At 44.4% G+C, this 21,934-nt stretch overlaps 1 protein-coding gene and 1 long non-coding RNA gene across 4 annotated transcripts in view; one reads left to right on the forward strand and one right to left on the reverse strand.

Annotated features, from left to right (window-relative positions):
* Positions 1-21,934, forward strand: part of LOC139361059 (SH3 domain and tetratricopeptide repeat-containing protein 1-like) — a 51,028-nt gene that overhangs the window by 17,455 nt on the left and 11,639 nt on the right. For 2 of the 3 annotated variants that reach the window (XR_011618627.1, XM_071089534.1), the window contains exon 1: positions 12,197-12,250. The exons of the other annotated variant lie outside the window; for it this stretch is intronic. The gene's annotated coding sequence lies outside the window, so the exon portion shown is untranslated. Of the gene's footprint in view, positions 1-12,196; positions 12,251-21,934 lie in introns of those variants that run through there. 3 annotated transcript variants of the gene reach the window in all.
* LOC139361060 (uncharacterized) lies at positions 1,421-10,833 on the reverse strand. Its single transcript, XR_011618628.1, has 3 exons — positions 9,613-10,833; positions 7,807-8,096; positions 1,421-4,130 (listed from the first exon to the last, which is right to left on the reverse strand). It is a non-coding gene; the product is annotated as an uncharacterized lncRNA (long non-coding RNA).

Genomic DNA, 21,934 nt, shown 5'->3' on the forward strand with positions numbered 1-21,934 from the left:
CTTTGTTTCGAATTTGCTAGCCAGGCTATGACTTTCCAGTCAGGTATTTTTTGTTTTGTTCATGCTGTTGCTGTCGTTGGGCTGTGTGAAATTTCCCTCCACTGCCCAGCCAGATTTCCTTTCCGGTGGGCGGGTTAGTGTCTCATCCGGAAGCCCTGTTTCCTAGTGACCTGGGCCGAGTGTCTCATTCTGCAGCCCTGTTTCCTGGTGACCTGGGCCGAGTGTCTCATCTGGCAGCCCGGTGTCCTCGTGATCTGGGCTGAGTTCCTCCATGAGAAGTTGCACCCATCTTCTCCAGTAGTGCATCTTTTCACAGCAAGCAAAACATTTTCACCACGTTTCTAGTGGGACAGGCACTAGCTCTTTTCTGGGCATCAGGAGACCTGGCTTTGTTCTGGTTCAAACAATAGCTGGTGAGTTACCAAAGACATGTCGCATCTGGCCCCTGATCCTTTGCTTTATAAGTAGAATCACAGTCCGAGTGGGCATCACTGCCCTGGTCTCTCTGTGGTGCTGAGTGTTGTGGGGATGATGGCTAAGTGTCAGGGTGCATTTCCACCACTAGGGGATTACAGGTCAGCCAAAGACACAGGAGGAAAGCTAACAGCCCCGGGCAGGTACACAGAACCAGAGGAGTTTGGAAGGGTGGTTCCAAGCTCCTTGGTGTGATTGATGTGATCACAATAAAGATTTTATCTCTAAGTCTTGGGCCATTGGACCAAGAGAAGAGAGAGCTGGTGTTGAGTTGTAGTGAGAGGTGCATGGTTCATGTGCCTGCTGAGCCTGGCTTGGACTCAATTCCATTGAGTCCCATTCCATTTTACCTTCTGTTTCCACCTTTTTCATGCTCGTGCTTGTTTCTCCAGAAAAAAATGCAATAGATTCCTTTCAAAAACTTTACAAAAGCCATAGATGCTTATTGAAAATAGTTCAAATGATATGGAAGACAGAAAGATAGTGAGTGTTTTTCTGTTGTGTGTTTGGATGAATGTGTCTTTGGGGTAGTCACTATTAACACTGGGTGTATTTCCTTCCAGATCTTTTCCAGTGTACCTACAAATACATATGTACACATTGTAAAAAACAAAATAGTACCTGATCAACATTGAGTCAACCTTCTCCAAATGCGCAGTCTACATGGACATCCTTTCATGGTGATACGATGAGTCCTGATTGACTCCTTTTGTTCGCTAGAGTGGCAGGTTATAATAGCTACAGATAACTCACCTTCAGTGGGCATTTACCACGTGACAGGGTCTGTGCTCCAGGCAGGCTACATGAAGTGGGTCTTAAGGCTTTTTACAACAATGCTATGGGTGAACACAGTAATTGTTAACATTTTGCAAATGATAGAATTGCAGTAGAGATAAGCAAAGCTGCTAGCTCAAACTCATGGCATGATTCCCGAGAGAGAGACAACACTTTTAAAACAATTCTTGTTATAGTAGGTGATTTACGATCATTTCAAGAAATAGTGCATTCAGTGAATACATTTCAGGGTCTGGTACAGTCTGGGAACTGTTCCTGAAAATGCACTGGGCTAGAGGTAAGGGAGTGGTCCATTGTCCCTGGTCCCCTAGTGCAAGGAGGGAGGTCCCGGGGAGAGGGGGCATGGAGAGGAGGTCTCTGAACAAACCTTGCAACATCCATTTCTGCTGAGTCTGGTCCGAGGTCTGGTTCTTCACATGTACAATTTTCAGAGATACTTGATTTTGATTTTTATCATGGCTCACCTGAGCAGCCATGGTTTCAAACTGCCTGAAGATGTGGTCTGGCAGGCCAGTGCTATGCCCATCCCTCCCGCTCCTGCAGGAGGGGAGTCATCCTGGGACTAGAGGGCTTCGCCTGTAATCAGCTATCTCATAATAAGTGGATTTGATGCTGCTTTCGCTAGGTCGGGAAATTTCCCATTTGGAAGGAAAACTGATACTTGTTTTTGGGTTTTGCTGAGGAGCCACAGAGTTTAGAGCAGGGACTGGAAGTTTGTTGAGACATAGGTGAGAGCACTCAAACAGCTTCCATGAAACGTGGAAATAAAGACAGTGTTCCAGAGAGGTCCCTGGCTTTGGGATATAAATATTTCTCTAACAGAATGGCACTGGATGTCTGCTGTATTTTTTTCTCTGCTATTTTGTCAAGTTTTATTTGTGTGTGTGTCTCCTGTACAGAAGGTGTGACATCAGTTTTTGCCACCAAGTATTTACAGCCCTTGGTACCTCCTAAGTGGGTCACTTTTGTGCCGTGATTTCCTTGGGGGAAATTGTAGGTCTCCTACCCAAAGCACATTGCCCATTTCAAGGTGCTCCTGGTTTCTGAACACCTGTGGCAGTGCCTTCCATGTGGGTGAAGCCAGCCGAGAAAGTATCCCTCCCCAGGAGGTGGGGACTGGTGATTGCCTGAGTGAGGAGGCCGGGGATGAGCCCTGGACTAGAACTTCTGATCGGCTGCTTTTCCTTCCCCTCCTCTCCCTCCTATTTTTCCACCACACCCACTTTTTAAACATTTCTTATTAAAAATTAAGCAAGTATTTTGGTTTCCTTTATTCTCTATTCCTTGCTAATCATATGCAGAGTGAGCCTGGGACAGTGGAAAGGAAAGTTGTACTTAGCTTCAGATGATCCTACCAGCCCCGCATTGAAGGGCTTCCGCCAGGCGGCATTGTCAAGTGGCGTTGTGGAGGTTCTCCTTTCAGTCCTCAGCATTAACCAGCAGAGGCAGGCGGTAGTTATTCCTGGTTAATGTTGGGGAAGTTGAGCTCAAAGTGGCCAAGGGAACTTCCCCAGTCACATAGGAAGTAGCAGAGTAGAACCCAACACAGATTGTCTCTGAATCAGGCAGGTCGTCAGATTCCAAAATGGGCTCTTAATTTTTGGAGGTTAAAAAGCTGAACAGACACATATTTCTTTTTTCTTCTTCTCTTTTTTTTTTTTTTTTTTTTTTTTGAGCTAGGGTTTTGCTATGCTACCTAGGCTGGTCTAGGCTCAAGTTGTCCTCCTGCCTTAGCGTTCTGAGTGCTGGGCTTACAGGTCTGTGTCATCACACCCAACTGAACAGACATTTCTTTAAAGAAGACATACAAATGGCCAAAAAATATGTGGAAAAAATACTCAGTATCACTTATAATCAGAGAAACGCAAAACCACACTGAGGTATCATCTCACCTGTTAGGATGGGTATTATTAAAAAGAGAAAAAATAACCAGTACTGGTGAGGATATGGAGACAAAGGAGCTCTTACACATTGTAGGGGGCTGTACACTAGAGCAGCTGGCTGGGCGCGGGGTGCACGCTGACATCTCAGCACTTTGGGAGGCCGAGGCGGGCAGATCACCTGAGGTCAGGAGTTTGAAACCAGCCTGGCCAACATGGTGAAACCCCGTCTCTACTAAAAACACAAAAATTAGCTGGGAGCGGTGGATCACACCTGTAATTCCAGCACTGTTGGGCGGCTGAGGTGGGCGGGTCACTTGAGCCCAGGAGTTCCAGACCAGCCTGGCCAACATGGTGAAACCCCATCTCTACTAAAAAATACAAAAATTTGCCGGGTGCAGTGGCGGGTGCCTATAATCCCAGCTACTCTGGAGACTGAGGCATGAGAACCACTGGAACCCGGGAGGCGGATGCTACAGTAAGCAAGCCAAGATTGCACCACTGTACTCCAGCCTGGGCAACAATGAGACTCTGTCTAAAAGAGAAAAAAGAAAAAGAGTAAGAGTAAGCTAGGGCACCCACTATGGCAAACAGTATGGAGGTTCCTCAGAAAACTGCAAATGAAATTACAGTGTGATCCAGCAGTCCCACTACAGTGTAGATACCCAAAGAAAAGGAAATCAGTGTCGGAGGGGCATCCGCACCTCTATGTTTCCTACAGCACTGTTCACCATAGTCAAGATATGGAATCAGCCTCGGTGTCCAACAGCAGATGATGGATCGAGAAAATGTGGTCTTTAAACACAGTGGAGTACTATTCAGCCATAACACAGGATGAAGTCCTGTTATTCTCAGCAACGTGGATGGAACTGGAAGATATTATGAAATAAGCCAGGGACAGAAAGTTACACAGTACATGTTCTCTTATGTGGAAGGCAAAAAGGAGTGGATCTCATGGAAGTTGAAAGTAGACAGAGGATCCTAGAGGGTGAGAAGGGTGGGGGAAGAGGGAGATAGGGAGAAATTTGTTAAAGGGTACAAAATTATAGCTGGATAAGAATAAATTCTAGTGTTCTATAACATAGGATGACTATAGTTAACAAGAATATATAGTTTCAGGCTGGGAGCGGTGGCTCATGCCTGTAATCCTATCACTTTGGGAGGCTGAGGTGGGTGGATCACCAGAAGTCAGGAGTTTCAGACCAGCCTGGCCAACGTGGTGAAAGCCCGTCTCTACTAAAAATACAAAAATTAGCCGGGCATGGTGCTGGGTGCCTGTAACCCCAGCTACCAGGGAGGTCGAAGCAGGAGAATAGCTTGAACCTGGCAAGCGAAGCAGATGTTGCAGTGAGCCGAGATGGCACCACTGCACTCCAGCCTGGGCAACAGAACATGACTTTGTCTCAAAAAAAAAAAAAAAATAGAATATATAGTTCCAGATAATTGGAGGAAGGGTATTGAACGTTACCAACACAAAGAAATGATAAATGTTTGAGATGGTGGATATGCTAATTATGCTGATCACATACATTACATGTATTATAACATCACTATGTGTACTCCATACATATGTACAGTACACAATTATGTGTCAATTAAAAAAGAAAAAGCTGAACTTAGATTGGAATGGCTATGAAGTAACTAGCTTTTTCATATTTTTGATATAGACCCTAAGCATTTATTTTAAGTAAACTGCCCTTGGCTTCAGGAAATGTGTAGTATTTGAATTTTAGCCTTGCATTTTGGAATACAGAGAAGTAAAACTGTAGGTTTGCTTTAGATACAGTCACGGGGTTTGCCGTGATGACTTTTTTAAGTAATAAGGGGGAAATATCCTTTAATTAGTAGGTATATACGCTTATTTTTCTCCCTCTTACACATTTTTAGTTGTTGTCCAGGCATTATGATACTTATGTAAACAGTATGTGATATCTTAGGTAGGAATCAGAATTTTAAGGTAAGAATACTTAGAGTTATGTATTTTTCAAACTTTCAAACTGGACATTTTACATGTCCATTATATAACTGTAATTAAATTTTCAAAAAGACAATGTGTGTCTTTAATATAGGTGATGCTCTAGCTTTTTTTTTTTTTTTTTTTTTTTGGAGACAAAGTCTCACTTTCTCCCAGGCTGGAGTGTAGTGGTGCGATCATGGCTCCCTGCAGCCTCAGCCTCATAGGCTCAAGAGATCCTCCCACCTCAGCCTCCCAAGTAGCTGGGACCACAGGTGTACAACAGCATGCCCAGGTAATGTTTAAAATTTTTTGCAGAGACAGGGCCTCCCTCTGTTGCTCAGGCTGGTCTGGAATTCCTGGGTTCAAGTGATTCTCCTGTTTCATCCTCCCAAAGTGCTGTGATTACAGGCATGTGCCACTGCCTGGCCCCATAGAAGTGGGATGATGACTTGAGCCTAGGAGTTCAACACTAGCCTGGGTAACATGGCACAAGACCCTGTCTTTACAAAAACTAAAAAAATTAACTGGTCGTGGTGGCACCTGCCTGTGGTCCCAGCTACTCCAGGAGGCTGAGGTAGGAGGATAACTTGAGTCCAGGAGTCGAGGCTGCAGTGAACTCTGATCTTGTCATTGCATTCCAGCCTGGGTGACACAGTGAGACCTTGTCTCTTAAAAGAAATTACTGGCTACCTGATTAGTCATAGGAAAAAAACCTGAACTCTGATCTAAACCTCATACCTCATACAAAAATTAACTCAAAATGGATCATGGACTAAAATGTAAAATGCAAAATAAAGATTAAAAGAGAAGCTAGAGACTGGGAGAAACTATTTGCAAACCACATGTCTGATAAAGGACTCATATCTATAATATATAAAGAACTATCCAAATTCAGCAGTGAAACCAAATCATCTACTTTGAAAATGAATAAAAGTCCTGAAGGGACATTTCAGATAACATATAAGCACATGAAAAGATGTTCAACATCATGAGCCATCAGAAAAATGCACACTGAAGCCACGTCACTATACACCTATCAGAATGCCTAAAATAAAAAGTAGTAACAAGACCAATGCTGGTGAGGATGCGGGGAAACGGGATCACTCACACTTGGCTGGTGGGAATGGAAGATGGTACAGCCATTCTGGAAAATAGCTTGACAGTTTCTTAAAAAACTAAACTTGCAATTGCCGTAGGAGGCAGCACTCACATTCATGGGCAGTTATCCCAGAGAAATGAAGACTTATGTTCACACAAAAGCCTTTATGTATCTGTTCATAGCAGCATTATTTATAAAGGCTAGAAACTGGACACAGCCCAGAGACTGCTCAGCAGGTGAATGGTTAAACAAACTGGTGCACCCAGGCCCCAGATACCACTCTACAGTAGTTAATGATTCATCAGTCTTTCAAACTACAAACCACCATCATGCTTACTCCCTTTTTTTCCATCCTGGGTCTGAGTGGATTTCATTTTTCATTTCTTTCCAATGCATTTCCCCTCTGTCCTTTCTGGTTGCGCCTCATGCCTCATTTGAACAGTTGTAAGAGCCCCCGAATTGTTTCTCTGTCTCATCATGGAATCGTTTCTACACTTCATGCCCCGCATTGCCACTGGAACAATCTTTCCAAAACGTGAACAAACTAACTTAAAAAAAAATCCCAGGTAACCTTCCAAATAAGTATAAGTTTTCTCTTAGAAGTTTGACTTCTTGTCTATAGGGAACCCCAGGACTGTAGAGAGACGGATTTGCTGTCTGCATTTTAAGATCAGGCAGAAATCCCTGGAGGGGCCCATGGGGAATAGTGGCACAAATACTCGTTCTAGAATCAGAAGCCCTCATATCCTGCTTCTAACACTAGCTGGATGTTCTTGGGAAAGTTTTGGTTTCAAACCTCAGTATGAGGAAGCATCTTCAAGGGATCACACAAGGCTACTGGGAGGAGCGGATGAGGGGCATGGTGAACATGCTGTGTAATCCGTGAAGCACGTCGTATGTGTGAGAAGTGGAGCTGTGTGGATAGCGGTTCTGGAATCAGTGTATGAAAACGATGGAAAGCACATTCGTAGTTCTGCCTGATGATACCACTGGGCACCTGTGTTGTACATGCCTGCAACATGGGTGAGGCCCGGGTCAGTACAGCTCACAGTTTGGTTTTCATTCAGTTTGAAAGACCCGAGAGGACCCTTCCCCCTCCAGCTGTAGGAAGGAGGCAGCTGTCTCCTGCTTATATTTGGTGGGATTGTCTGTGGCTCCTTAGGGACAGGAATGCAGGGAGTGGGGGAAGAAAGCCAGCCTGACTGCTCGCTAGTCAGCCTTCTCCCAGGGAGGAATGGAGGGGTCATTTCGTGGTAACTTGCCAAGTCTTTCTTAACCCATCTGCTCTTACAAATGACCAGCATGACAAGTAAAAGACCCATTAGAGACAGATGGGCTGTGTGTCCCGTGCGTTTATGGGTTTGTGGCCTCAGAGCTGCCAGAACTCGATAGCTTTCTGGGGAATGGTGGGTCAGCCAAGGGGCTGAAAATAGTGAGAGGAAGAAAATTCACCCTCGTTGCTCTGGTCTGGGAGTGATGACTGAGGAGAGCGGCATGGAGGGCCCAGCCTTGGGGTCCCTCTCAAGCTCACTCTCACGGCAGTGGGAATGTGGGTCTCAACCTCCCTAGTCCTCCGTGATTTTCGTCTGTCACATACTCACCTCCAGCAGGGATGTCTATGGTGATGAGATGAGGGAGCATCCTAGCACATGTGGCACTTAGTAGGCTTGTGGTGAGTGGACGCTGGCGTCAGTGGAACAGGAGACTGGGCGCTGCGTGTGGACGCATTCATGTGCTGGTGGCATAGGTGGACAGAGGAGAGAGGGACGCTCTGCATTTCTCCTTTTGGTCTGCCACCCCCGCTGTTGTGAGCAGAATCCGTGAGTGTATTCTGTTGCCCCAGTCAACTTGGTAGGCTGATTGCTCAATTTTCTGCTTCCACTTTTGATTTCTTAAGAATGGGAAAAGGAACACTTCAGTTACTTTTCTGGTTGATGGCATACATTCCTTGATATCACCTTAATGCTTTTTAATTTCTATGTATTTTGCATGCTGGAGCTTGCCTGACATCTGTGTTTTTATGCCTCACCCTCTCGCATAACTGTTGGCCACACCAGGACCAGAGAGAAGTGACCAGACCGATTGGTAGCAGGGCTAGGACTGGAATTCTCCAGCCTTTTGATGCCCAGCAGGCTGTTTTCTGTAATGCACTGCTCTTCCCTATTTCGACGCCTGTTAGGACAGTGGATGTGAAATGTAGCTGGGCGCTTTTGAGGGTGTGCTAGGAGTGTGGCAGATGCCTCAGATGGGCATATTCCCCTGACTCTGAATTCTCATGGCTCAGAGTCAGTCTCTAGGCTACTGACTGGGAAGATGCAGGAAGTTGTTTTGTATGGCAAACTATGCCAGGGCGTTTTTTTCACCCGGCAATTTGTTTGGTTTGGACTGGAATAAATCTCTGATCTTGGTTTCTTTGCCAATATTATTAGGGAGTGGAGCCTGACTTGTTAACTTAGCCCGATTCGTAGTGCTTAGAATCTCAGTGAGTGAACTGAGCGGAAGTGTGAGAGCATCTTGGACAGTGGTTTGCAAATCTAGCTGCATCTGGGGGGCTGTGAAAAAAGCATGCGTGCTTACTCCCGACCAGTTGAAATAGAATCTGCAGGAATGGAGCCTGGGCAGCTCTAGTGTTGTTAAAAACCCACAGGTGGTTCTGATATACTGTAAAGGTTGAGTAAAGGTTGAGATCCACTGATCCACAGTGAATTGGAGTCCTGGATCATAGACATGCCTTATGCTTTCACCAGCTTAGAATGGTTCTTGTGCTTTAGAACTGTGAAAAAGTGTTATGCAAACAAACCTGGAAATACCCTAAATGCCACATCCTGTTACTACCTGTCATGAAGTATATTTACCAGTTATTCACTCTATTCTGATCTCTACCCATTCCACCTTTACTTCGTGGAACAATAATTTGACAGTTGGTTATGCAGAACCAGGGTAAGTCTAGTTTGATTGGCGGGAACAATTTTGGGTATGAAGTACCCTTTAGGCATTTATTGAACTCTTGTTTGTACCACTGCTGTGCTGGACAGTTTATAAATATTACTTCTTTAAACAAGGCCTATGGAGTCAGGCTGCCTGAGTTTTGCTAACTAGCTGTGTTATTTGGGATAAGTTTTTAAGCTTATATAAACATGACTTTCATCTATGAAATGGGATGACAAGGGGTCATGATCATCTCACAGGATCGTGCAAATGTGTGTGTAACGTGCTTAGTTTGGTGCCTAACACATAGTAACTACTCAGTAAAGTTATTATTACACCATCATCATCATATTTAAATGTAAATATTAAGAGCTAATAAATTTGTAAAAGGTACTATACCTTTACCCCTTGAACCAAAGACTACTTTAGTTTTAAGTGGTTGGGTAAATTTATCACTTAAATATTGGCCTCTTGAATACCTTGAATTTCAATGGAACGTAGCCAGAGGATTTCATAATTGGACCGTTTCCTCTGGAAGTTGGAGCTTTGTTTGTTTGTTTGGTTTCACTTCCTACACTAAGCATGGGGCTGTACGCAACTTTATGATGACTTCTGGTACTGGGGAATCAAAGCTTCATTCACTTCTTTGGAGAAGATCATCTTATGCTATATGAAGCACTCAGTCTTCGTTAACTGTGTACCATCCAGATAAGACCAGGTGCTTCCCATGGCAGTCTGTCCTTTTCTTATCTCTCTCATCAATCTAGCCTGTTCCTTCTATTCCTCTTTATACTAGAACTTCTCTTTGAACAAGGAATGTTGTTTTGTCACTGCTAGGTTCCCAGCAATTAGTAATGCCTAGCACATACTAGGTGTCTCCTGAATGTTAATAGGTGATAATCTAGCAGAACACAAGATAAATCCGCAGGTTGAGATTTAAGCTGTGTGGTATGAAGGCTGCATTGGCAAACTTATTAAATCAATTTTGTTAATACAAGTTTAAAATGTCTTAGTAACTGACTTAGTTCAGTAATCATTTACTGAGTGTCTTCTAGGCCAGACATTGGGGACAGAAAGGTAATAATATATGATCCCTGCCTCATGCGCAGGAAGTCTAGTGCGATGGACAGACACGTGCCAGTGGCTGCCATGGAATATGGTGAGCATTAAGATAAAGGGGCACCCTGTGTGCCTTTGGAGCATAGAGCAGGGCTTGTGTTCTGGGAACATGGGCTCCATGTGAAAACACAATTTAAATTTTCTTTTTTCTTTTTTTTTTTTTGAGACAGAGTCTTGCTCTGTGGTCCAGGCTGGAGTACAGTGGTGTGATCTCAGCTCACTGCAACGTGCTCCCCCCAGGTTCAAGCGATTCTTGTGCCTCAGCCTCCAGAGTAGCTGGGATAACAGGTGTGAGCCACCACGCCAGGCTAATTTTTGCATTTATAGTAGAGATGGAGTTTCACCATGCTGGCCGGGCTGGTCTTGGACTCCCGACATCAGGTGATCCTCCCACCTCGGCCTTCCGAAGTTCTGGGATTATAGGCATGTATGTATTCATCCTTTTAAATATCTGCGGGTAGCACTTAACTCTAAATGGGTACTCATTAAACTATTGAATGACTTTAGTATGGATTGAATGACTTTGCTCGGGTCTCGTTTCTAATTTCCTTCATTAGAGGAAAAAACAAAAAATGCAGGTTGAATATCCATCATCCAAACTGCTTGGAACCAGAAGTGTCTCAGATGTTTTTACATTTTTGGATTTTTGAATATTTGTATTATACTTGCTGGTTGAGCATCCTGAATTCAAAAATCCAGAGTCTGAGCTGTTCCAATGAACATTTCGTTGACCATCACGTCGGCACTCAAAAGTTGCGGATTTCAGAGTTTCTGGTTAGGGAGACTCATCCTGTATGGGTGCTGGATTGTCGAAGAAGTTCCAGACCAGAGGTTGGGTGACTAGGCTTTGGTTTTCGCTTTGTTACTAAACAGGCTGTTTTCTTCCATAAGCTCAGCTTTAGATACCCCAGTTGTCAAAGAAGGGAAAGGGCCATCTGATGTTTAAGGCCTCTGTTAGTTCTGACTTGGAGACACCTGGCTTCAGTTCATCTTCCTTAGGAATGGACAAAGAATATGGGAATTTTGAAATCGTTAGTCAACATCTACAGGGTCGTTGCAGCCTGGTTTTGGGTAAAGGTCATCTTTAGTGAGCCCAGGGAGAAGCACTGGTTTAGCTGTCAGCTGAGAGGGGTAAGCGGTCCTATTAATTTTCCTCTGTGTTAGTGAAAGCATTGTTAAGGGTCACAGCGTTAGTGGAGCTGGCTGGAAAGAGGAGGGGAACTCACTGTTACAGGTTATATTGAATGCCTTTTCAGTCGCTAAATGCTTTTTATGATATGTTTTCAGGATTTCAGTGTTGTATGATTTCTCTGTGTTAAGCACAGGAAATTTAACATCAGCAAAAAAGAATTCTCTTTCTTTCTTTCTTTTTTTTTTTTTCTTTGAGATGGGGTTTCACTCTTGTCGCCCAGGCTGGAGTGCAGTGGCATGAACTCAGCTCACTGCAACCTCGGCCTCCTAAGTTCAAGCGATTTTCCTGCCTCAGCCTCCCGAGTAGCTGGGATTACAGGTGCCCACCAGCATGCCCGGGTAATTTTTGTATTTTTAGTACAGATGGGGCTTTGCCATATTGGCCAGGCTGTTCTTGAACTTCTGACCTCAGGTGATCCTCCTGCCTCGGCTTCCCAAATTGCTGGGATTACAGGCATGTGCCGCGATGCCTGGCCTTGAATGTTCTTTCTATGGGAATCTACAAAAGCCAGCTTTTGAGTCTAGTGGCAGAAAACCTCTTCACTGTTTAGCTGTGCTGTGTGCTGGGCTTCAAGCCCAGCTGAAAAAGCTGTAGTATTTTATGTCAGTTGACTGTCTTGGAGAACTTAATGAGCAGTGGGCTGCAGTGATACTGTCAGAGTTCATGAGCGGTTTGAGGCTCTCAAAGCCTAGATACTGGGGTTGCACAAATACATCGGCTGGACTCACTATTTCTCTCGGGAGTCGGGAGGTGGAAAATGCTGTGATCTTACCTCTGCTCTTAATTTTACAGAGCTGTTACTAATGGTAAGAATGATTTCATATTTTTGTATTTTACTTCATAATTCACAGAGAATTTTAAAATCCATGATCTGATTTTATTCCCTCAGCAGTTCTGTGAAAAAGGCAGAGCAGTTTTCATATCTTCTGTTTTCGCGTGATTCTCTTGTGGCTCACAGAAGCTAAGAGCCTTCACCAAGGTCATAGGGTGAATGAGTCGCAGAGCTGGGAGTAGAGGCTCAGGCTTCTAGGGACCCTGTTTCTTCCTGGAATAGCTTGCTCTCCTGGCGCTATGCTCAGGTAACTGCGCATGCTCGGTTTGGTCTTTTGTAAATCCCTGCCCCATTTCGGGGGAAGTTCTTGGGAGGCTTCTATTCATTTTGGAGCATTTAAGTATCTTGTCCTCTCTCCCTCTTCCCAGATGCATGGGCATTTCTGCAGGCCCCCAGGCTGGCCCTTGTGCGTGGGGGCGTCTCCTGCCTCCACGTTGTTTGCATGCCCCCTTCTGAAGGTGCTCTTCCCTGTATGGAGCCCCCTCGTGCCTGCCTCCACACTGCAGGCTGTTCGGTAAATGTTACTGACTCAGCATCGTTGTTTTCTAGAAATGGGACAGGGTATGGATGCCACATTCTTTTCTGTGTGAAGTCTGCGATTGTATCATCTTGCCTTCTCCGTGTGTGCTCCTTGAGGGTGTCGCTGTGCTGAGGTCATCTGTGTTCCCTAGGGTGCCTCCCTTGGAGTCCGGGCCGTAGCAGACATGCAGCCAGTGCTCATGGCCTAAATGAGAGGAAGACCAACAGAGCCATTAAATCTGGAAAATGACAAGTGAGGGGAAGGAATTTTTATTTAAGGCATGTGAAAAAGAAAATTTTTTAGAAAAATTGACCTGTTTCTCCACTGGAGTTGAATTTCAGCTCAGAAAAGCAGCTGTGTGCCCAGAGGGCTTTGGGATTTCAGTTTGTGACAGATGAATTGAATTTGCTGTTGTATGAATGTATTATCCTTTTGTGGTTTTATTAGGCCTTTCTCCAAAATGGAAATGATTTTTCTATAAAAGTCACACTTCCTTTTTGAGAAGTGTAACACTAATTGTATGGGATGGTCTCCCAAAAGATTACCTGCCAGGAACCAAACACACTGTCTCAGACTCACCGCCCCTGGTTTCTGCCTGTGCAGCTGCAAGGCAGAGAGGCACGCTCGAGCTGAAATCAAGACACATGTCTGCATCTTCTCTTTCTTGACTGCTGTTTCGTCTCTGAGCTGGCCTGCCTTCAACGTCTAGGAGCTTGGTGGGTGTAGACACATTACGGTATGGAGGAGGGATATGGTGTTGCCACAGCCAGGAGACTCGCAGAAGTCTCTGTTCTCTTCCTGCTCACTGCTCTGACTTTGTATAAGTCACATTTGTAGGGCTGTGCACAGCGGCTTACACCTGTAATCCCAGGACTTTGGGAGGCCGACCTGGGAGGATCTCTTGAGCCCAGAGTTTGGATCCAGTCTGGGCAACATGATGAAACCCCATCCCTAGAAAAAATAAAAATTAAAAAATTAGCAAGATGTGGTGGCTCATGCCTGTAATCCCAGCTACTGGAGAGGCTGAGGTGCGAGAATCACTTGAGCCTGGGAAGTCGAGGCTGCAGTGAACCATCATCATGCCACTGCACTCCAGCCTGGTCAGAGCAAGACCTTGTCTCAAAAAAAAAAACAAAAACAAACAAACAAAAACCCATTTGTAATAGTGGCAGTGGTTAAGTTTTGAAAGTTTGGAGAAAAGTTCCTAAATAACCTGTGACCATGGACAACTTACTTAGCCTTTCTATGCCTCAGTTTCCTCATCTATGAAAAATGAGAGAATATGGTACTGATCTTACAGGATTTCAACGAGAACCAAACGAGATCAAACTCAGAGCCTGGCACCTCGTGAGTGCACACTCAATGTTATTATTTCAACATTTTAGAGGAAAAAGAATGCTAATGGGTCATTATGACTAAACATAGTCTATCACTGGCGTTACTCATGGCATTGGAAGGAACTTGAATTCCATATAGATAGTGTGATGGAGAAAGTATTTTGGGCATTGGCAGTATTGATTCAAAGAACAAAGGATGTCTCTGTCCTGTGTGGAGAGCCGTTTCCGCTTGTTTCTTTAAATGCTATGGGAAAAGCAGTCGACCTTGTGCTCTCTGCCAGACAGCTGCAGTCTCCGCGTATTGATTTGGCCAATGGTCGCTCTCCTGTCATCATGGCAACAGCAGTGGAAGGGACAGCTTGTCTTGATTTGCATTTTCGTGTGTTTGTGCTATTTATAGACAATTACGACATGGAAGCCTGTTTATGGCAAGCTGGCAAATTCAGCAAAACATGGAAAAACCTGTTAGCACAGTTTGCACGTGTGCGGGCACAGAGCAGCCAAATAAACACACATGTTTTCCTGTATTTTAAAAACTCTGGGGAAAAAAAAAGGAAAAGACATTAAACCATTGCCCAGATGGCTTATAGAGCTAGAGCTTTTTCCTTGAAGTACGTGAGTATGGCTGTCAGACATGTGAAACCCCAAGCCGTCTTAAAACATCATTTTGATGCTACCCCCTACCCACTCTTTTTTTCCATTTGTAAGGGACAAGGATCCAGGAAGGAAAGTATCAGCTTACAAAGGCTTTTGTTACAATTAGTTGTTCATGTTCTTTCTTTTGGTATCTTATTCTCTGTTTACATTTTATTTTTATTTTTATTTTTATTTATTTTTTTTTTTGAGACAGAGTCTTCCTCTGTCACCCAGGCTGGAGTGCAGTTGTGTGATCTCGGCTGACTCCAACCTCTGCCTCCCAGGTTCAAGTGATTCTTGTGCCTCAGCTTCCTGAGTAACTGGGATTACAGGCATGTGCCACCACGTCCAGCTAATTTTTATGTTTTTAGTAGACACAGAGTTTTGCCATATTGGTCAGGCTGATCTTGAACTCCTGAACTCAGGTGATCTGCCTGCCTCAGTTTCCCAAAGAGCTGAGAATACAGGTGTGAGCCACCGCGCCCGGCCGCTGTTTCCATTTTGTAACACTAGCGTCACCCCAGTGTAGGGTGGCTTCTTCTTTCCTGTTTAGAATAGGGGTATTCTTCTTTCCTGTTTCCTGGTGTATTTTCCTCTACAGCATCGATCACTCTTTAACATACTTTTTGGTTGTCTGTCTCTACCTACAAAAATATATGTTCGCTGTTATATCACCAGTGTCTGGCACGTAGATAGTCAGTCAATATTTGTTGAATGAATGAATGAATGGGCTGAAAGAACCTTATTCTTCTTTCTTCTGTCACTTCACACCAAATGCTTTTGGAAAATGCTATGTGAACAGGGATCGTAAGCAGGAGAGGTTACACACATGGCTGTGGGATAGCCCATCATCCTCAGATACTTGTCTGGAAGGAGGTGGAGTACATGAGTAGAAATGATACAAGATAACCTCTTCAGGAAATCAGCCAAGTGTCACAGCTTTTCACATAGGCGTGTGATGTTTGTGTATGTGTGTATGAAGAGCTGTCGTGGCCTAGAATCACAGGCCTTTAGATCCTTTGTACAGATAGAAAAGTAAAGGCCGAGGCTCAGGAGTGCTGCAGGCCACCGAGGTAGAGTCCCTGTCTGCCCTTCTCAGTGTCCCGTCACTTCTCACTGCACTCCCCTCTTTACTGCTAAAGCCACCTTCCCTGACTCTGAATGTGTAACCACGAGGGAGAAAATGTCCTCCAGGCTCACAGTTTGTGGAGAAAAAGCCCAGCAGCTGAAAATAATGTTCACAAAGTTTGTACCTAGAAAAAGTGGCCATTTCTATCATGTCTTTAAATTTCCCTGTTTCTCATACATTTTATAAGCAAGACAGTAGAAGGAGATTCGGGAACATCAACTTTAGAACAAGGGGGAAAAAATCAAACCTAGAGCATTCCAGTTTCTGTTTTCTTCTCAGTTTAGGGCTGAGGCACTTTAGCTTCCTGTCTAAGGGACTACTCAAATCTGATTAGAAGCCATTGTGGGCTGGTAATTATCCATAATTTTAGGAAGACAGATGCAGCACCAACTCTGTTCTCTAATAGCAGGCTTATTAATTTTAAATTTACATGGCAGGAGAAGCAGATGTCGAGATGGGATAAGAGTTCAGATGCTTGGTCATTGATAGCTTTTTACTTCCACGTATCACATGGGGATTTGGGACCCAGGAAGCCCGCTGAGAACTGATGACTATCTGTCCCCTGAACAGCTGGGTTCTTTTTCATCCTGAGCTCAGAAAGATCGCTCCTACTGCAGCCAGGGAAGACAGGTTGTTGACTGGTTAGAAATCATGGCAGGTTATTTTCTCCACCCGCAGTTCGCAGTTGGAAAGCAGAGCTATCAAAAAGTTGTCTTCTCTATTGTATTTCAAATCTGGGTGTTTAAAAAATTATGTAGGCAAATTAAGCATTTCTTTAATGGTAGTTGTGTGTGTGCTTGATGCGAATGAGAGGTGCATTCCCTTGTAAAATCCCTGGGACTTAATAGGAAGATGTGAGCCTTAGAACAGAAGTTGGTTTTCTAGATGATCATGTAGACATGATGCTGAGCACCAAAGATGTTGATTGAAACGATTTAAAAAGAAATTTGTCTGAGTTCAGATTTTACACCAATATTTAGAAAATCAGCCAAAGAACTTGGAGGAATGTTCTCAGGCATCCTGTTCAGCCCCCTGCCCACATTGTCATAAAATCCGAGTGTGCGTACAGGGAGGCACATTCCTTTCTGTTCTCATGACAGGTCCTTCCCTGGCTCTGCACCTGCCTGTCATGCGTGTCCCTGTGAAGAGACCACCAAACAGGCTTTGTGTGAGCAATAAAGCTTTTTAATCACCTGGGTGCAGGCGGGCTGAGTCCGAAAAAGAGAGTCAGCGAAGGGAGATAAGGGTGGGGCCCTTTTATAGGCTTTGGGTAGGTAAAGGAAAATTACAGTCAAAGGGGGGTTGTTCTCTGGCTCTGGCGGGCAGGAGTGGGGGTCACAAAGTGCTCAGTGGGGGAGCTTTTTGAGCCAGGATGAGCCAGGAAAAGGAATTTCACAAGATAATATCATCCCTTAAGGCAAGGACCGGCCATTTTCACTTCTTTTGTGGTAGAATGTCATCAGTTAAGGTGGGACAGGGCATTTGCACTTCTTTTGTGATTCTTCAGTTACTTCAGGCCATCTGGGTGAAAGTCACAGGGGATGCGGTGGCTTGGATTGGGCTCAGAGGCTTGACATTGCCCTCTTCCCTACCTCCCCTACCTTTTCCCTCCTGTGTGGTTCTCTCACAAAGTGAATGGCCTCAACCACAGATTCTCTGCAGCTGCATCAGACTGTGGGGACAGGAGTGGTGGCTGCTGCAGGGCCTGCTGTCCCCACGGAGCCCAGTCTTGCTTGCCGCTGCAGCCTGGTGATCATTTTGTACCTCAAGTATGTAATTCTACAGAACGAGAGCCAACATGCTGGGGATGGAGGCGTCTTTATCACGGTGCTCTGCATATTTTAATCTTGGGTAGAAAGTATGGAAAAGTATGTGATACCTGTGGTTTGATGTCAGAAGGACGTTGTGAACTTGATGTGGACTGAGGATATTCAGGTGCAACAGGCACCGCGGCTTCATTAAATGAGACTTCTCCATCTCCCTGCCAGGCACGCACAGGTGTATGGCCACATCTTATGTGTTATCCTTATTCTAGAGTGCGCCTTGTCGTCATGCTTAAAGTTACATGATGATATTCTGCCTCATAGAGTAGGTCCCAAACCTCATTCAACACAGAAATGTACTCTTGCTATTCTACACAGAAAGCACTTTCATATACCAAGTGGGAGAGCAGTCCTAAAATCTGGGCTGGAATCACAGAAGGAAGGCTTTGGGAAGCAACAGATTCCCTAGTCCAAAGCTGGTTTTTGATGAACCTAGAAACAGGACCAAGAGAAGTGAATTTGCCTAAGGCCTTGACAGTGTCTCACGGTAGCATTTGAACCTAGCAGTTTCTTGACCTATTTCTTTAAATGATTAGTCATGCTTCCTCTGATTCCTATATAAACGTATTCCTCATTCATTCTTTTGTTTCAGTGAATTATTGCAGTGCTACCCCATGACAGTATTTGAGTCAAAATGTGGCAGTGTTTATCCCTTTCCAAGGTTTTTAGTTGCACAGGTTTTCAAAGTTGTGCTAACAGTTTCTTGTTGGTTGCAAGGTGTCCTTTCAGAAGCCAATTGTGTGGTGTATTGATGTTGATTGTTGGAGGTAGTTTGGTTAGAACGTACTTCGAGTGGCTGGTGTGGGCCTGGGGGACAGTGACAGCTGCCTGCTTCATGGGCAGAGATGAAGTAATTGCTTCCTGGGAAGTACCATCCTCCTGGCCACACTCTCCAGCCCATTTCAGTTGTGTTGGTTTCCTCGCATCTGCACGTTTCTGGCTTCATGTGAGTCTCATTTATTTTAGCATATGACTTCAGGCTGTGGGGAAGAATGGCCATTTTAGCACAGAGATGCACACAAAGGAACAACTGGCTAAATGTGAGAGAAGACATTCTTGGGGGGGGTTTCATTTCTTTTATTCTGTAACAGGCAGTCTGGGAAGCATTCTGGACACGTGACCTGCGCTGTCACAGTTCCTCCTTGCAGGATCGCAGATGTTTGGAGATTGTAGTGATAACTGTTATCATTGAGAATGTCATCCTCTCAGGCTCTAATAAGGCAGGATTTATTCAGTGTTAATTTGTTAAAGACAACTGTATTTCTAGCCAAATCCATGGTAGACGTTTCTCCTGGCAGTGTTGCTAGGGGTATTCCCGTGGCTTAGTCTTAGGGAAGCACACGCCTTTAAATACTGCTGAAGAGAACCCAAAGCGCACCGGAGCACTTTTGCCTTACGGGGTGTTAGTCACTGATACACATCTCAGTCAGACCTGATGGATTCTTGACCCCTTCCTTTCTTAATTTTTTAATTTTATTTTTAATTTTTGTTTTTTAAGAGCACAACCCCTCAGGTGGCCACCATGAATCTCTGGTGTTTTCAGCTGGTTGAAGCCTATTTGCCGTCTCTGGTTCAAACATATTCGAAACCTGATGATGCTTCCCTCGGTTGTTCTGCTGTGTGACCTCCGCCCCCGCAGGGTTCAAGAGTGTCAGAGCTGGGAGCCGCCTTCACAACTACCAGGGTTTCCGGAACCTCCTTTATCTAGCCCTGGTGACGGAAGAGATGTCATCAGAGGTGAAGGCTTATTGGTTTACATGCCATTGATAATGAACGAGGAGGTTTTCTTTTATATAAGGGGAGCTTCTTATAATGTGCTTTAGTAGGGTAAAGAAGCTTTTGAGGTTTGCTTTCTCTGGAAGGATAATTTGTGATCCTGCCCTTGCTTTCAACAAAAATATAATTTGCATACCAGTGCATGTTGTGTTACTGAGCACTGGCTGACAAATGGTTCTTAACTCGTCATTCACTCAGTCATTCTTTCTTGAATGGCATATGTATGCCAACCATAGTAGGAACTTGCTAGGCTCTAGGACTAACCCTTATGAAACGGGGGTCCTGGGGGAAGCAAATGCATATAACTATAAACATTTGTGGGGATATCAGAGGGGGTGCCTATAGTTGCAATATTTCGTTCATTCATTGTCCCATCTAGGAGGTTTTGTGTCTTAGCAGCGTGTTCCATAGCAACCCATCCCTCTATCAAAACATTCATCATATTATTTTGAAATTCTCTGCTTAGGTATGTATTTTTCCCACTAAGTTTAGAACTGGTTAAGGACAGGCTATGGGGTACGTAATATATGTACACACACACACACAGATATATATATTACCATAGTAAATATACAATATAGATTTATATATACACACACGTATATATTTCTCCCTCTCTATATATACACAAAACACACACACACACATATATACACACACACATATATATGAAATACACACACACACACACACACACTTCTGCCAAGCACAGAAAGTCAAAACTAGGCAAGGGTTCTTTAAGTGTTCATGAAAAAATAGATGTGCTTAGTTAAGAGCGTCCTTAAGTTGCCAGGGGAAATACAGGATGGATTCACAAAGGGAGATTTTTTTTCTTTCTTTCTTTAACTCTTTTTTTTTTTTTTTTTTTTTTTTTTTTTTTTTTTTTTTGAGACTGAGTCTGGCTCTGTTGCCCAGGCTGGAGTGCAGTGGCCGGATCTCAGCTCACTGCAAGCTCCACCTCCCGGGTTTACGCCATTCTCCTGCCTCAGCCTCCCGAGTAGCTGGGACCACAGGCGCCCGCCACTTCGCCCGGCTAGTTTTTTTGTATTTTTTAGTAGAGATGGGGTTTCACCGTGTTAGCCAGGATGGTCTCGATCTCCTGACCTCGTGATCCGCCCGTCTCGGCCTCCCAAAGTGCTGGGATTACAGGCTTGAGCCACCGCGCCCGGCCTCTTTCTTTAACTCTTGAATTCGAAATAATCCAGACTTATTGAACAGTTGCAAAAATAGTACAGAGAATTCCCGTATGGTCTTCCCTCAGATTCCCCAAACATTTCACCCCATTTGCACTTTCTTTTTCTCTTTCTGTGGATATAATTTTTTTTTTTTCTGAAATGTTTGAGAGTGGAAGGTAGAATGCAGGGCAGGGTGAAAGGCGGAAGGAGAGAGTTGGGTTGGGAGGCTGTTTTTTTTTTAACCTTCTGAGATGGAGTTTCGCTCTTGTCATCCAGGCTGCAGTGCAATGGCACGATCTCGGCTCACTCTAACCTCTGCCTTCTGAGTTCAAGTGATTCTCCTGCTTCAGCCTTCCGAATAGCTGGGATTACAGGCACCCACCACCATGCTCGGCTAATTTTTTGTATTTTTAGTAGAGGGGTTTCACCATGTTGGCCAGGCTGGTCTTGAACTCCTGACCTCTGATGATCTACCTGCCTTGGCCTACCAAAGTGCTTGGGATTACAGGTGTGAGCCACTCTGCCTGGCGATTGGGAGGCTTTTACAGTAACCCAGAGCGCTATGATGAGGGCTGGACGTGGTTGGAAATGATGAGGAAGGTGAGAAGGGGTTAGGTCTGGCATTTATTTTGAAAGGAGAGTCTCTCTCTTGGATGACAAGAGAGAGAAAAAGAAGTTTTAAGGATGATGTCAAGGATTTTGGCCTGAGTAACTGGAAGGCTAGAGATGCTGTTATTGGGATCGGGAAGACTATGGGAGGAGTGGGTTATAGCAGGAGGAATCAAAAGTGCATTTTGGGCATGCTAAATTTGAGGTCCAAAAAGAGATGTAAAGAAGTGTTGGCTGGACGCGATGGCTCACCCCTGTAATTCCAGCATTTTGGGAGGCTGAGGCAGGCAGATCACCTGAGATCAAGAGTTCGAGACCAGCCTGATAATTATTAAAATTGATCATTGATGTTTACTAATTAATCATATTATTGCTCCTAATATCGAGGGAGTGTACACCTACCTGTGATGTTGTTCCTAATATCCAGGGACAGAGAGCATGATCTTAGTTTTAATATCGCAGTAGGTGTACACTCACACTGTGACACTGATCCTAATATCCAGGGAGTAAAGTATGACATGATTCCCAACATAGCAATGAATGGACAGTCACCCGGTGATATTGCTCCTAATACTCATGGAAGAAGCGTATGATATTACTCCCAATATCGCAGGGAGGGTACAGCTCTTCTGTGATATGGTTCCTAGTATCTG

Source organism: Macaca nemestrina (assembly GCF_043159975.1).
Source record: "Macaca nemestrina isolate mMacNem1 chromosome 4 unlocalized genomic scaffold, mMacNem.hap1 SUPER_4_unloc_5, whole genome shotgun sequence".
Classification (NCBI taxonomy): Eukaryota; Metazoa; Chordata; class Mammalia; order Primates; family Cercopithecidae; genus Macaca; species Macaca nemestrina.